The sequence below is a fragment of the Silene latifolia genome, chromosome 9, assembly GCF_048544455.1.
Source record: "Silene latifolia isolate original U9 population chromosome 9, ASM4854445v1, whole genome shotgun sequence".
Lineage (NCBI taxonomy): Eukaryota > Viridiplantae > Streptophyta > Magnoliopsida > Caryophyllales > Caryophyllaceae > Silene > Silene latifolia.
The window spans coordinates 60,124,680-60,139,655 of record NC_133534.1 but is presented as its reverse complement, the minus strand read 5'-3'; the positions used below and the strand labels follow the sequence as shown (position 1 = coordinate 60,139,655).

At 37.2% G+C, this 14,976-nt stretch overlaps 1 non-coding gene across 1 annotated transcript; it reads left to right on the top strand.

Moving 5' to 3' along the window:
* Positions 1-1,658: 1,658 nt before the first annotated feature.
* LOC141603995 (small nucleolar RNA R71) lies at positions 1,659-1,768 on the top strand. The gene has a single exon (XR_012525824.1). It is a non-coding gene; the product is annotated as a small nucleolar RNA R71 (small nucleolar RNA).
* Positions 1,769-14,976: the final 13,208 nt, after the last annotated feature.

Here is a 14,976-nt window from a genome sequence, read left to right as displayed (position 1 = left end):
CAATAATTTCATCTAAGTAATAAAACAATTCGATCACTTAGACCGTATCTTATTTAATCAAATTACAATGAGACACGTAAATATTACTTCCAAAATCGTCCGTCAATTTTAAGTAATTTAATTAACTCGTATCGTCATACGATCAATTAAATATTCAATTAAGAGTATCATCCTATAGGTATGACCTTATGGGATCAACTGATCACCACCGTCGCACGTACGCAAGAATGTCAAATTCTAGTCAGCCAATCATTACCGATATGTGTGGACCAGTTGACTGTAAAATGTTACTTCCCACATGTATTCTTAAATATGAGATTTAAACATGTGATCATCATGATCAACAGTTGTGATCGCATTATTGTCGGAGGACACTTATTCCAACAGTGAATACTATGGTTTCAACAGTATCAAAAGTCCTCTTCTTACTTAAAATATCTTTCATGAACTCAGTATAAGAGGGGATTTGGGTGATTAATTAGGTAAAAGAAACGGTTACCTGCAAATTCTTCACCACTTCCATGAATTTACCAAATTGAATCTCCTTTTGAGCTTTTGCCAATCTATGAGGGAAAGGCACTTTAACTTGATCATCTTTCTTTGGAGGAGCATACTCCACATCTTCCACCACTATTGGCTCATCAACTTTTTCTGAAACCTCACCAACCTTTTCTTGATTCATCAACCTTTTTGCCACCATCAACATCATCAATTTTCTCACCAACTACCCTATTAGAAACATTTGGCATAGGCGGTTCATCATATTTGGTACCACTCCTCAAGGTGATAGCATGTATGGTGTCATAAGGTTGTGCACCTTGAGGTGGCAATTGACCTTGTTGTCTTTGGGCATTACAGGTAGAAAGTTGAACTATTTAGGTTTCGAGCATTTTGATGGCCGCTTCCCTAGCTTGATCGCTCTTTTGAATGTGGGTGGCTATGTTCTTTTATGTCTCAACCACTTGTGTCATCAAAGTTTCAATCTTACTCATTCCTTGATTGTTTTGTTAGTAACTTGATGATTGACCTATAGCTTGTTGATTTTGAAAATGTTGTTGAAATACTTGTTGGAAATTTTGTTGAAATGGAGGTCTTCTGCCTTGATTTTGAAAACCCGTTGGAGGGACTTGAGCTTGTCTTTGTTGTTGTGGCACATTTTGGATTTGTTGTTGTGGATTTAGCACATTGGTGCTCTTGTAAGACATACATAGATGGTGCTTCATGCCTTCATTGTAGATGTTGGAGAAAGGATTGTTGTTTTGCTTGAAGCTTTGATAAGCATTCACTTGCTCAATTGTACGCCTACACTCTTGTGAAACATGTCCCGCACCTCCACATGCTTCACACACCATGATTTGGCTAGAAACATTGACTTGTTCATAAGATTTTGATAAACTCGCTCCTCGATTGTCAATTGTTGTTAAAGAAGAGACACTTGAGTTTTCAAAAGAGATATACTTGAATCCTCTTCCTTGGCCTTCAATGGGATATTACGAGAGCTGAGATATTGGGAATCATGGACCGCCATGGATTCAATAGTAGCATGAGCAAATTCCGTATCAATTTGGTCGAATCTCCCACTGTTAGCAAAGTCCAAAACTCGGCGAGACTCGGCACAACAACCATTATAGAATGTAATGGCAAGGAACCATGGATCTAACCCATGACGAGGGCATTATCTTTGCAATTATTTATATCTCTCACATGCCTCATACAAGCTTTCATTACCATTTTGACGGAATCCGATGGAAAGTACTTTTGATAGAATGCTAGAGCCTAAGAATCCCAATCGGTAATCTCCATTGCGGTCTTGTCAAGGCTATTGATCCATAACTTGGCTTTGTCTCTCAAACAAAAGGGAAGAGAATCTCCCTTATTTGAGCTTGTGTAACCACCGGTTGCCTTATCATCGAGCAGTAGTCACAAAAATTTTGAATGTGTAAATTGGGGTCTTCCAACGGTCCTACACCAAATTTCTTTCTCTCCACAAGGCTAATAAAGGCCGGCTTGATCTCAAAAGCTGCCGCTCCAATTTGGTTAGTGGCAATACTTCTAGGGCATACCCGCGGTGGGCTTAGAATGATCGAATAAACGAACTATCTTCTTGGTTGTTGGTTGCAAACTAGAAGCTTCCTCTTCCTCAATAACTTGGAGATATTATATGTAAGATTATATTTTATAACACTTTCAAGATTTGCAAGAGATGCAACTTTAGAAATTTCCTTGAGGAAACGTAGTCTTCTACGCAAGGTTTTCTCGGGGTCGGGATCATCTGGAAGTAATTCACTGATTTGTGTGTACCTGGGCATAAGACAACAACCTAGAGAAGATCGTAAATAACGGTCTCAAGGAACAGGTGTTAATTAAAACAAAGAAAACAATTCAGTGCCACTCATATAAATTATCCTTTTACATATAAATATGTGTTTGAGTGACCGGCGAGAGTCCGTCGTCAAAAGAACGTGCAAGAGCCGAAAAGTTAAGATGAAGTTTTTCATGCTACGCCGCCATGTAAATCTCATCAATGTTTTTGCATTTTCCTATGCCCATATTGTTTCGGGATTATGATTCGCTTGTTAGCTTATGTTAGGATTTGCAATTAATGATATTTGTTTGCTCACTACCCTTTCCTTGATTATGTGTGCTAGCTTGGGGACAAGCAAGGGTAGCTTGAGGGAGTTTGATGTGTCTTATATTTATAGGTTTTGTTGTCCCTCTTTTAGCTTTCATTTTGGCCATGAAAGGGCATTTTGGGAAGTTTTACGCATCCCAAGGAAGAAAAGAATGAGTTTTAAACAAGTCTTGAGTGAAGGAAGGGAGCCTAGTTGAGTTCTAGTAAAGATATGGAGATTTCACGCATCCCCTAATCCTAGGGGAACGGATGCAATTGACTATGTTGAAGATTTGTCCTCCAAAGATAATTAGCTACGTCCCCTACCCCTAGGGGAAGCATGTATGAGACTTGTGGAAGAGAAACTAGCGAAGCCTAGCTGGAGAACCACGCCCCCGATTGGGGATGTCTCCCCGGGGTACCGGGGATGCGTGTTTCATCGCCAAACGCTTCTATTTCTCTTCCTTTTTCTATGTAAACTAAGGGTTTCCGTTATTTGTAATGATCCAATAATTTACATTTCAGTATTCCATAAAACCCTAGTTCTAATAATATAGTTTATAATCATTTTCCAACAATTGTTCAAGTTTTTTCAAGTTGATTTCTGGGTTCATTTTGTTCTTGTTCTTCCAATTTCCTATTCTATTTCTCTAGTTTGGTAATCTCTATTTCTCTAGTTTTATTTTATCATTTCATATCAAATTTCGTACCATCATCATGTTCATGTTTATATGTCTAATCGTTGTTAGTATTACCGTTATCATGCGTGAGTAATTCCTTAATCTATGGTTCCACTCATATAAATTGTCCTTTTACATATAAATGTGTGCTTGAGTGAACCGCGAGAGTCCATCGTCAAAACATTATGCTCATGTAATTTGACATGGATATTTGCTAATCTACATGTGTAACCCCATTCCCCCTAGATTAAGGAACTACTCACGCATGGTAACGGTAGTACTAACAAAGATTAGATATATAAACATGAACATGATGACGATACTAAATTTGATATGAAATGATAAAATAAAACTAGAGATTGAATACGGTTTCCTTCAAACTTGTCTAAGTTGTGTGAAACACGATTAAGCCCTCTTGCTAGACCATTTAGTAATACAGAAAGCTAAAACTCTTCCAATTCCTTCAATGCTCGTTTGAGTTTCTTCAAACCTATGATCTCATTCCTCCCAAGACATATTTGTTGAGAATAGATCAAAACCTTGCTCTGGTTACCACTTTGATATAGAATAGGTAGTACTCGAATGAACGAATTGTGAATGTTAAATTTTCAGCGGAATAATTGTAATTGTATTGCAGATTGTAACGTGTAGATAGTTGTATTTGGTAGTATTTTCAACAAATAGAACAATGAACATGATAGTATGTGAATCTCGCTCTAACCTTGCAAGGAAATCACTCGAAACACGGGAAATCAACCTCGCAAGGAAGACAAAATAATTAAACTCGCAAGCGAAATCAAACAAAGTTCGCAAACGAAAACTTTTATTAAATTCTGAATATATATGGTCCAAAATAAGGCCACAAACGGTCCCTATTTATACTACTTCGACATCCTACTTTTACTTGAATAATAAGAAACTTTGTAACACTACTACAGATACAGGCTATAACAACGGTTAAAAATCGTTGTTATATAAAAAACCGGACGTTGTTAATGCGTTCGTTGTAAAAGGTTTTAACAACGGTTGGTTTTCTTAATGAACCCGTTGTTAAAACTATTAACAACGGTTTTAAGTATAAAAACCCGTTGTGGAAAGTGTGACTCAGTTTTGGGGGGAAAGTTATAACAACGGGTTGTAATATACAAAACCGTTGTTATAACTAAAGACAACGGGTTGTTTATAAATAACCGTTGTTGTTTGTTTTTAAAAAATAAAAAAATATTAAATTAAATATTACTAGATGCATGCATAATTACGGCCCGTTATAATTCCGATGCATGCATTATTACTGCCATCCTTGTGCATATGAATGGACAATATGGAATGAGAAGGGTTAGTAATAAGATTTGAAGCAGCAGAGAGAGATATGATGATGATTATGGCACAACTTCCTAACATATATATTAATTAAAAAACAACTCAAACCACACATTGCTTAGTATAAATACATGCATTATCTCAACTAACATTCCATTATCTCACTATACATCTCGACACCCTAACTGCTAAAACAAACTCCAAATAAACCCTAATTAATCTTTCAAACAAACTCCAAACTCCATCAACAAAATGAATGATATCATCCTTAAGACTCTTACTATGATCGAGAACAACAACAGTTTCATCCGCCGGTTGCTCCACATTGAGGAAAGTTTCAGGAGCTACCTTGTGGATTCTCGATCCGTACTGAAGGACGCCAAAAAAGATGGTTTGACAGAGCAAAGCGATTTGCGGCTATATGATGATATAGCAATCTGCCGAACGGAACCTCCAAATAGCCAAGGAGGAGAGGACGGATATCATAGAAGAGAATAAGACTCTCTATGAAAATATAAGAATTGCATTTTTATTAATGTAATTTTTTTTTAATTTATGTATATATATATATATATATATATATATATATATATATATATATATATATATATATATATATATATATATATATATATATAAATTATGTTTATCATGCATTCCTCTCTATCATCTTGCTTCTTCTTTGTTTTAGTTTATTTAATTTGTTTTACTAGCTAATTAAGCGAATAATACTTTAAGAAATAACATAATGGTCGATAAAAACACATACATGCAAATGAAATAATTAGAAAAAGAAAATAATGACGATGAAAGACGATGAAACCAAACCAAAGACGGCGAGATTTACCTAATTAGAGAAAGTAAGAGACGATGAAATCAACAAAGATGACGGAAAGATAAAGCGATGATGAGAAAGAGAGAAAGAGACGATGAGAAAGTGTGTGTTTTGTGTTTGTGTTTGTCTGCTGTGTTTGTCTGCTATGTTTGTGTATTAAGGTTTGTGTTTTGTGGCTGTAGCTGATTTGTGTTTGTGTGGTTTATAGTATGGAAGGTATTGACAACGGTTATTAAACAAAAACCGTTGTTAAAACGTTTTAAGAACGGTTGTAAAACAACAACCGTTGTTAAATAAGTTTTAACAATGGGTTTCAAAAGTAACCGTTGTGATTACTTTTCACTAACTTTGCGTCAATTTTGCGCCAAATTATTAACAACGGTTGTGCATGTGTGACCCGTTGTTAAAACTTATAACAACGGTTGTTATAACCATACCCGTTGTAATTAATTTTAGTAAAATTCGCGCCATACATTCTACGACGTCTATTGTGATTTTCGTGAATAATCGTTGTTAAAGGGGCGTTGTAGTTGCCTGGATTTGTAGTAGTGTAAGTTCCTAAACTAACTAGGAAATATTATTTACTAATAACTAGGTTTGGTGTTCGGCTACGTCCGGGCTACCTTTATTTACCAATTTTATTTTTTATGAAATATGATTCCCTAAATTTGGTTAACATATACATTTACAATTTACATCTTGAAATTATGATGAGATGTAAAATTAATCTACAAATTATGAGACACGTTCACCACTCCCGTTGGTAATATTATTACTTTCACTACATCCCCTATTAATTCTATTACGTTCACTACTTCTTCGGTTACTGTTGTTTCTTTGACTACCCCTACTATTTTTACGGTTAACCCGTTAGTTTTATCAAACTCATATATTTAAATAAATTAATATTTTTCTAATCGAATTGTTAGTTAATTATTCATACTCTCTCCGTTGTTCCTACCGTTACTTTCATTACATGTGTCGTGACTACTACTACTTTAACTTCTCCCACCGTCATTAGTTTTTCTTTCTCCACTTCCGCGTTTATTGTTGTTAATTCACTACTCTCGTTGCTGCTAGTATGACTTTCACTACTCATGTTGCTATTAGTTGATTTTCTAGTTGTATTATATTTATATATTTAAATAAGTCTTAAATATTAGATTAGAATATTATTTAAAAGCAGTGATTATTATTTACTAATTAAATTACAAATCTAACGAATTATGGAATATTATATTTTTTGGAAATATAGATTGATTTATTTACCTTTTAATAGTTTTTAAAATATAACATATTTATATTATATTTGTGTATGTTAAATAATTAACATCTTTATACTAATTAATACCATAAGTGGGGCTTATTTATATTAAGGAAACACACTATATTCTAGTATTCTCTAAATTTATACTTTAACCAAAACTATATAATATTTACATTGAAGACCCTTATTCGGGTCCATCACACACTGCTATCGATTAAAAATTATATAGTATAATTAATTTGTATAGATTTATTTAATTACATAGAAATCTCTTAGTTTCTGGAATATATGTATAGTATTGATTAAACTAATAAAACAAGATCTGTAGAAACCTAATAAAACTGGGATTTGGAAAATAACTAAATCTCCTAAACTTATTCGAAAACAGTAAAATAAACTAAATAATTAATCCTACACGGCTTAGGAAAACTGTGTTGCTAGCTCAGCTTAGGAGTGTTGCTATCTCGGCCTAGGGAGTCGTGTCTGTCATCCAGCTCCCGCATCACATCTTTCATGTTCTAAAGTAGCAAGCGTGGACAGCTTTACTGAATTCTGTCCCAACCAGGTTCCGCGAAGTTTTGAAAAAGGCAAGAGAGAAACCATCATGCCTGGGACTCTTATCTGATCCAATTTCAAACACAACCGCTTTAAATTGTTTTAGGATTTTACTTTAGGAAACACTCTTATTAATATAAATAATGGAGTAGTATTTAATTTAATTTATTTTTTTTAAAAAAAAATAAATGAATTCAAATTTTTATAGAGCCGTTTTAGTTGTTTAACTTCGAAAATAAAAAATGAAATACACTAAAAAAACATTTGAAAAATGAAGCACTTAAACATAATAATATAAAATTGAGTCTTATTTTATTTATTTCAACTGGTTGAGAATAGTAAAATCCACTTCCTCCGTCTCGATCATTTATTATTTACTCATTTCGGCACAAGACTAAAGAAATGAGAAAAGGAAGAGAGAAAAAAATGATAAGTAAAAAGCTATCTCGCATGCCCACATCACATACCCATTTGCCCACTTGTTTAAACTTCCGAAAATAGAAATAGATAACAATTGAGTGATACACCGAGAAATGTAAATAGATAACAATTGACCGAGACGGAGGAAGTATTATTTTAATTTTATTATTAAAGGAATATAATTATTATTTTTGGAATCGTGTCTAAAATAATATAATCTTTGACATTTATTTTTAGGAATGAAATCATATAGTAATCAATATTCCACTATATTTTTTTTCTAATAATAGAAAGAATAAATTAGATTTTACTCCGTTTTGAAAACAAAATCTTTAAAATTACTCCCTTTTGAATTTTTTTGCTAACATTACTCTCTTTAGTTGCATTTTTTGGTTAAAATTGCTCCAAAACACCACTTTAAGTGACTTATTTCTGTAGATACCTCATTTCTGCACCTCCCGCAAACCACCCGGTGATGATTGGGCCGCATGTTTGGTACGCGGAACGATTTGTGACAGTTCGTAAGTTTATCGTCAAGTGATCGCTCAAACATTTATGTCTACCTCTTAAATGTCATATACGTGCCGATACGGTCGTTTTGGCAGTAATTAGAGTACATTTGGAGTCCAGGCTTAAAACCGTCTTCATTTTCTGACAACCATTAAAATGCCGAGTCGCAATGTTCTGGAATGTTCCAGATATTTCTATTCCATATTTTATAAATCTTTTACAATCTTTTAATCTTTGGTAAACAATTTCCCGTAATATTCACACAAAATATTAAGGAAAACCAAATTATTCCGTTATTCCATAAACTAAACACGGAAATCTTTCTTCCGCAGAAGGAAACCACTTGGGAGCGTATTTTTCGTATCTTTTCATATCTTTTCGAGATTCACTTCCAAAGTTTCTCCGAAAAACCCTACTTCCTTCACGTGATTAGTATAAATAGAGACCTTCGGTCTCACATATTTCTCACGCGAGTGTCCGCCCTTCTCTTCTCCCTTTGCATTCTAGACCATGTTCTTACTTTTTGGCGTCTATGTGCTTGAACTTTCGACCACGTAAGCTCGGATCCTTCTGAGTACCAGCCTCGTTTTGCATGACCGACCAATTTGACCAACTCCACCATAATCAACTTTAATCAATCTGTTTAATTTCCTCTTACGAGGGCACTTTCGTTACATTCGAGTCGAGCATCACTAATCGTAAACTTAGTTCATCTCGTTTCGTCAAACATGTAAGTCTGAGGGTGTAAATCTCTCTTTTATTTATTGTTATTCATTTTTTGTAATCATATTGTAAGATTTATGTCGAAAATACAATTAAAACCGATTTCTAAAACCCTTTGTTTAAAACCCTTTTTTACGGATTATCAGAGGACAACCGTCGAGAAAGGACGCAACAATTGCTGCGCCTCTTCGAAGGGACGCAGTATCTGCTGCGCCTCTTCGTGAGGCTGCCGCAGTTCCTGCTTCCTTTCTTCTTCCTTCGTCTTTCGATAATTCGTTCGTTCATTTTCTTTTGTTTTCATTTGCTCCTTGCTTTAATATAACAATTTGAACATAATAATTCCAACATATAAATTGTTCATCACCGTTAGTAATTAGTTCATCTCATTAATTCCCGACTAAAATCCCAAGTAATTAATATTTGCGGGTTTTCGTCATTAAAGTCAAACCGGGTTGTATAAATTCGATTCATTCATGTTGGGTTTCTGGAATTCAATCTTTGATATATTCTCACCTGTTTATTATCATATTCATCATTAGTCCGTTATTAATTCATCGTATTTAACCTACTTATTTGTTTAATCCTTAATTTGTTAATTAATCCTCTTTAATCTTGTATTAATTCGTCCTAATTAGTTTTCATCCATGTTTATCGCTTTTATGACTGTTAATCATATGTAAATAATCTGTTAATCACTTTCATCCGAGTAAATATTATTAATCGATCATTAAAATCACCAACGAATATTAACGACTTGCAATTCCGATTAAAAGCTTCACGACGGAATCGAGCCAAGGAATGAGACGCGGCGATCTGCGCGCCTCTTTCAGAGGGCGCAGCTCTGCTGCGCCTGTTCCTGGCTGACTTCTTTCTCTGAACTCCCGTGTTGGCTTGACTTAGTTTATTAATTACGTAATTAATCTACTATTAATCGTATTATCACCCTAATTCCTGTTCGTTAATTTGTTAATTTATTCTTTTTCTCAAATTATCCGTTTTAAAGGTATTTTTGACATAAATCATTAAACCCGATGTAATTATTGTATTTTCCTTTGTTGTATTTATCATTGTGCTTTGTATCACTTGTATGCTTTCACATGTAATTGAACTTAAATCCCGATTCGACCCAATTGTATGCTAAACTACATGTTTCACCGACTTAGTATTAATTCTCACATGTTAGGATTAAAACGTTGGATGTTGCATTGCATGCATATAATCGACAATATATCGAGTATAGACGATTTTCCCTAATCATTAGTAGAGGCCGCTATCGAGGCGGGCGGGATTAGGTGTTCGAACAAAAGAGCTTCCTAATACGTACCCTCACCCCTTACTCGAGATCTCTGTGAACATCCGTGTTCATTGGCATCCATGAGAGTCATTCTAAACATAGAATGCTAAGGGTAACGAGTTCTTGGTGTTCATGTCACTAATTTGTGTCTTGACATGACGCGAAGTATTCGAACGGTTTCCAATTTTCCACAATAAATTGGTGGCGACTCCACAAATGCAAACGCTTGTTTCCCAAGCGCCCCTGTGGCCCATTGTCCACAGTTTGGCGACTCCGATGGGGATAATACACTTACGTGTAGCCAAAAGGGTGAAACTTGAACAAGGTTAGGGAATAGTTTGTACAAGACAATTGTCGGTTTTCATAACTCGGTCTTCCTAGATCGTTTCACTCGGCCTTCCTAGGCCCAACCCAACCCATTCGACCAATCGTCCTGTCTAAACGGTCCTGATTCTTATTTGGGCCTAAAGATGGATAGCGATTGACGTCATCCATACCATGGTACTTACTCTTGTTTGTATCAAGGACTTTCACTACTCGAGTAAATGGACTAGGAATCGGTCTTACTCTTGTTCAGTACGAGCCTCTCCACAGACTTCGGGTTTGATTGTTCGGTTTGGCAACCCACCCTTTAAACCAAAACCCATTTAAATGCACTCAGCATCCCGTTATAATGCTTGTATATTGTTTGTACCGTACGTGATCACCCTTTTCTAAACAAAACCATGACGATTTTTTTGTAAAAAAATCAAAATCCTTCTTGAACATGTAAAATTTCGAACTTGGGCCTAATATTAGCGCAAAACAAGCCGAAACTCTGTCCAATTGTCGAGTCAAAATTCGGGACTCAAAACCCATTTCAAAATCTCACTTCGAGTCCACTCCTACAACTACACTAAATTTGACTAGGACCAACATTTTTCAAACTTTGTCATTTCCTCAAAACTCACTGACACAAGTGGCACACTCCCACTTCACGAGTCAAAACATTTCTTTTTAAGTAAGTGTGCTAGAGTGGTCGATCGTGTTTTGATTCATCGTCGGTCTCTTATTCAGTTTCCAAGATGCCTGGAACAAGCGACGTGAACTTCAATCAACTCCAGGATAGTAATGATCAAATCCTAACCGCGCTAGCTCGTCTCCAAGTTACTCAAGACCAAGTGTATGATCGCCTTGACACCATTGAGGGCCGAATATACGCCGTGGAAACGAGGATGCCTCCTCGAGAAAGTGAAATCGTTGATGACTTCGTGAATGACTTCGGGGACGAAAACCCTCCCATGGGTATGACTGCAGCTGAGAAACGACTCCAATATATACTTAGAGGAGCAATTGATGTATCTTAAAGGGGATGACATTTATAGGGAGTATAATCGCAAGTATGAGGCCGTGAGTTCCAAGTTGCCAACCAACTTCAACATGACAGATATCCCTAAATTCAAGGGGCATGAAAACCCTTTGAACCATATCCGTGCCTTCATTACATGTCTATCAAAGGCATTAAACCCGAGATGTTCTTAAGGATCTTTCCTTCATCTCTTGACACCATCCCAAAACAATGGTTCTATTCGCTAGATCACAAGAAAATCGCTACTTGGGACGATGCCGCAATCGAGTTTGCTAAATAATATGCGGATAATGCTGAAATCCAAGTCAACATGCGCACTTTAGAGGTTCTTATTCAAAATGACAAAGAAGGTTTCACCGATTTCCTAAGTCGGTGGAGGAAGACTAGTACTCAACTTGTTGAACGTCCGGATGAGGCTACCCTTGTGGTGAAATTCGTGGACAACCTAAAGCCCATCTATGCAAATCATTTGAGGTATCAAAACATCAAGACTTTCAAAGATTTGACCGTACTAGGGACAAGGATCGAAGATGACATTCGTAAAGGGCTCTTGTCCAAAACGATAGGTCGTGGATACCAAGGCTCAACAAGTCGTTCTTACGGCTCTACTAGCAAGACTGATGAAGTTAACCTCCTTGAGCCATCTAAGAAGAGTACCCCTCCAAGGAAATTCACAAATTTAGGGGACACGTATTCCAACGCTCTAAAAAGATTGATGAAACTCGGGAAACTTCAACCCATAGGTCCTACGCCCAACCGAAAAAGAAATCCAAGTTAGGGATGAGAATTCGTGATCGCGAATACCATAGAGGTAAGGGACATGATACAGAGAAATGCTACAAATTGAAAAATGTACTTCAAGACATGATTTAAGACGGTCGCCTACCAATACCGCCTGGAGGTAAGCCTAACAACACTAAGAATCCTCTTGGAGTTCTAGTGATTACAAATGAAGAATCTACCATAGATTGTTCACATCTCATTTCCCCAGTCGAAGATGAAGTTCATGCAATAGAAAATGAAGGGAACTACTCCACCATTTCTCCAAACATCACTGATTTCATCGCATGGGCAAAAAGTGTGGATAGGAAAGTCTCGGAACTAGAAAGTGCAGTGGCAACCTTACGTGGCCCCAACGCCACACCTAGAGAACGCGCACCACTAGTTTTCTCTCAAAACACTACAATGCAAGAAGTAGTAGCTATGGTTGATGAACTAGTCGACCAAATTATCTAATTAGAAGCTGAAATCATAAGAATGAGGGAGCTTGCTACTATCAATGGAATATGGGCCGATGATGACGAAGATCTGTATCTCACTGAACACTACTTAGTCAAAATCAGTGAGGAAATAATCCAGAATTGTGAAGATCAAGATGTAGATCACCTCACTCGTTCAGGACGCCCATACCAAAATACTTCTAAAAATGGTCTCATAGAAAACGGTCCAACCAATGTAGTCACACCAAGTGATAATGAAGAAGGCTCTACCGACCATCTACTAAAGCAAATACAAAAGACAAAGGCTGATCTTTCAGTCTGGTAACTAGTGTCAAGCTCATTCCCACATCGCCAAACTTTGCTGCAAGCTTTGGCCAAACTAAATGTGGCACATAACTCCACACCCAACGACGTGGTCAACTTGGTCTTCCAAGAATCACCAAAGCTAAGTAATCCTATTACTTTCTCGGATGAGGATTTGCCACCCTTCGGCGCTAGTCATAACTTGGCTCTTTATATCACCGTCATTTGCTTAAAGAAGAATGTGCCAATGACCTTAGTAGATGATGGCTCTGCAGTCAATGTCATACCCTTGAAAATGGCATATAAATTAGGCATGAAAGAATCATATTAGACTCCTACCAATCAAGGTGTTCGCGCATATGATGGTACACGACGAAAGGTGGTGGGACTCATTGACCTAACCATAGCCACAGGGCCGATTGAGCGAAAGGTCAATTTCCAAATAGTAGACATTGAGGCATCCTTTAACATACTTTTGGGAAGACCCTGGATTCACGCTTCCAAAGCGATAACATCCACACTCCACCAGAAAATCAAAATCCCACTAAATGATAAGGTGGTGACGATCACTTCGTCGCCCATCAAGGCAATCATCGAAAAGAAGTCAAGCAATCAAGTCCTTACAGATCCAGTGCATGAACTTGGGGGCTTTCATATCATAAATGTCATAGAGAGTGAATTGGCACCATTATACTTCAATCCCTACTCTAACCTAGTGGTCAACCACATACTCAAAACCCAGGGATACTTCCCGGGAATGCCTTTGAATCCTATCCGAACGAGCACCATTGCCCCCTACAAGGAGGGTAATTCACAAAGAATACCCCTTGGATTAGGATACAAACCCACCAAAGAGGAAGTTCTCGAGATGCTCACTCAAATTCAAAACCGTAAGGATGTGGGAATCCAAGTGCGACCCTATCTCCCTACCCTAAATGGATACTTAGTTAGGGAAGGAAATCAAGAACTCTTTCATGGATTTCCTGAACCTTGGCATTATCGCGAAAGGAAGTTAGCCGAAATCGAGATCTTTCACGATTGCTACTTCATTCCTCCAGAAACGGTTCCTACCGTCAAGACTCGTCGAGCACCTTGCCTAGACGAACAAGCCGTGAGTCTACTATTTGGAGAAGATCGATTTGTTAGAGCCGCGCAGGACGAGATCATTACCATGATACTTCAAGACGATCACTTCAACCCTACCGCGTTAATCACAGAAATCAACACCAATCAGCAAAAAGGATGAAGAAAATCGATCAAGTGGACAAACAATCAAGGAAGACTCTTCAAGCTCACTACTGGAGAAGGAGAGATGTTCAAAGGAGAACCAGAAGACGATGAATTCGAGTCAGAGTCAGAGTCGGAGTCAGAGCCGGAGTCTAGAGAGGTTCCTAGAGAGTCTCCTCCTGTCGTCATTCCCACTCCCCTCGTTTCTCCTAGCCTAGCGTCTAATGGCAACAGTAGTTCGGGAAATGTCCCAACTGCTGTCCCTTTACCGCCAGTGACCACAGATCAGATGGCTTCTTTGTTTCAATTTTTCTCAAATCTTAATATGAATAAATCAGGTTCTGCTTACTCTTCGTGTTATCTTGAATGCAATTCTGTTTACGATGATGATGAGGATGACCCAGACCCAGACTTAATCGAGATACCTCCCTACATAGCCAAAGAAATACTACAAGAGGGGGAAGGGGGACCAGTGATAGAAGATACTGAACCCATCAACGTAGGAACTGAACTAGAACCCCAAGAACTTAGGATAGGGATAACCCTGAGCCCCACCGAAAGGGCCAATTTCATAGACCTCCTACACGAGTTCAAAGATGTTTTTGCTTGGTCCTACAAAGATATGCAAGGGATCGACAGGGAGATTACAGAGCATAGAATCCC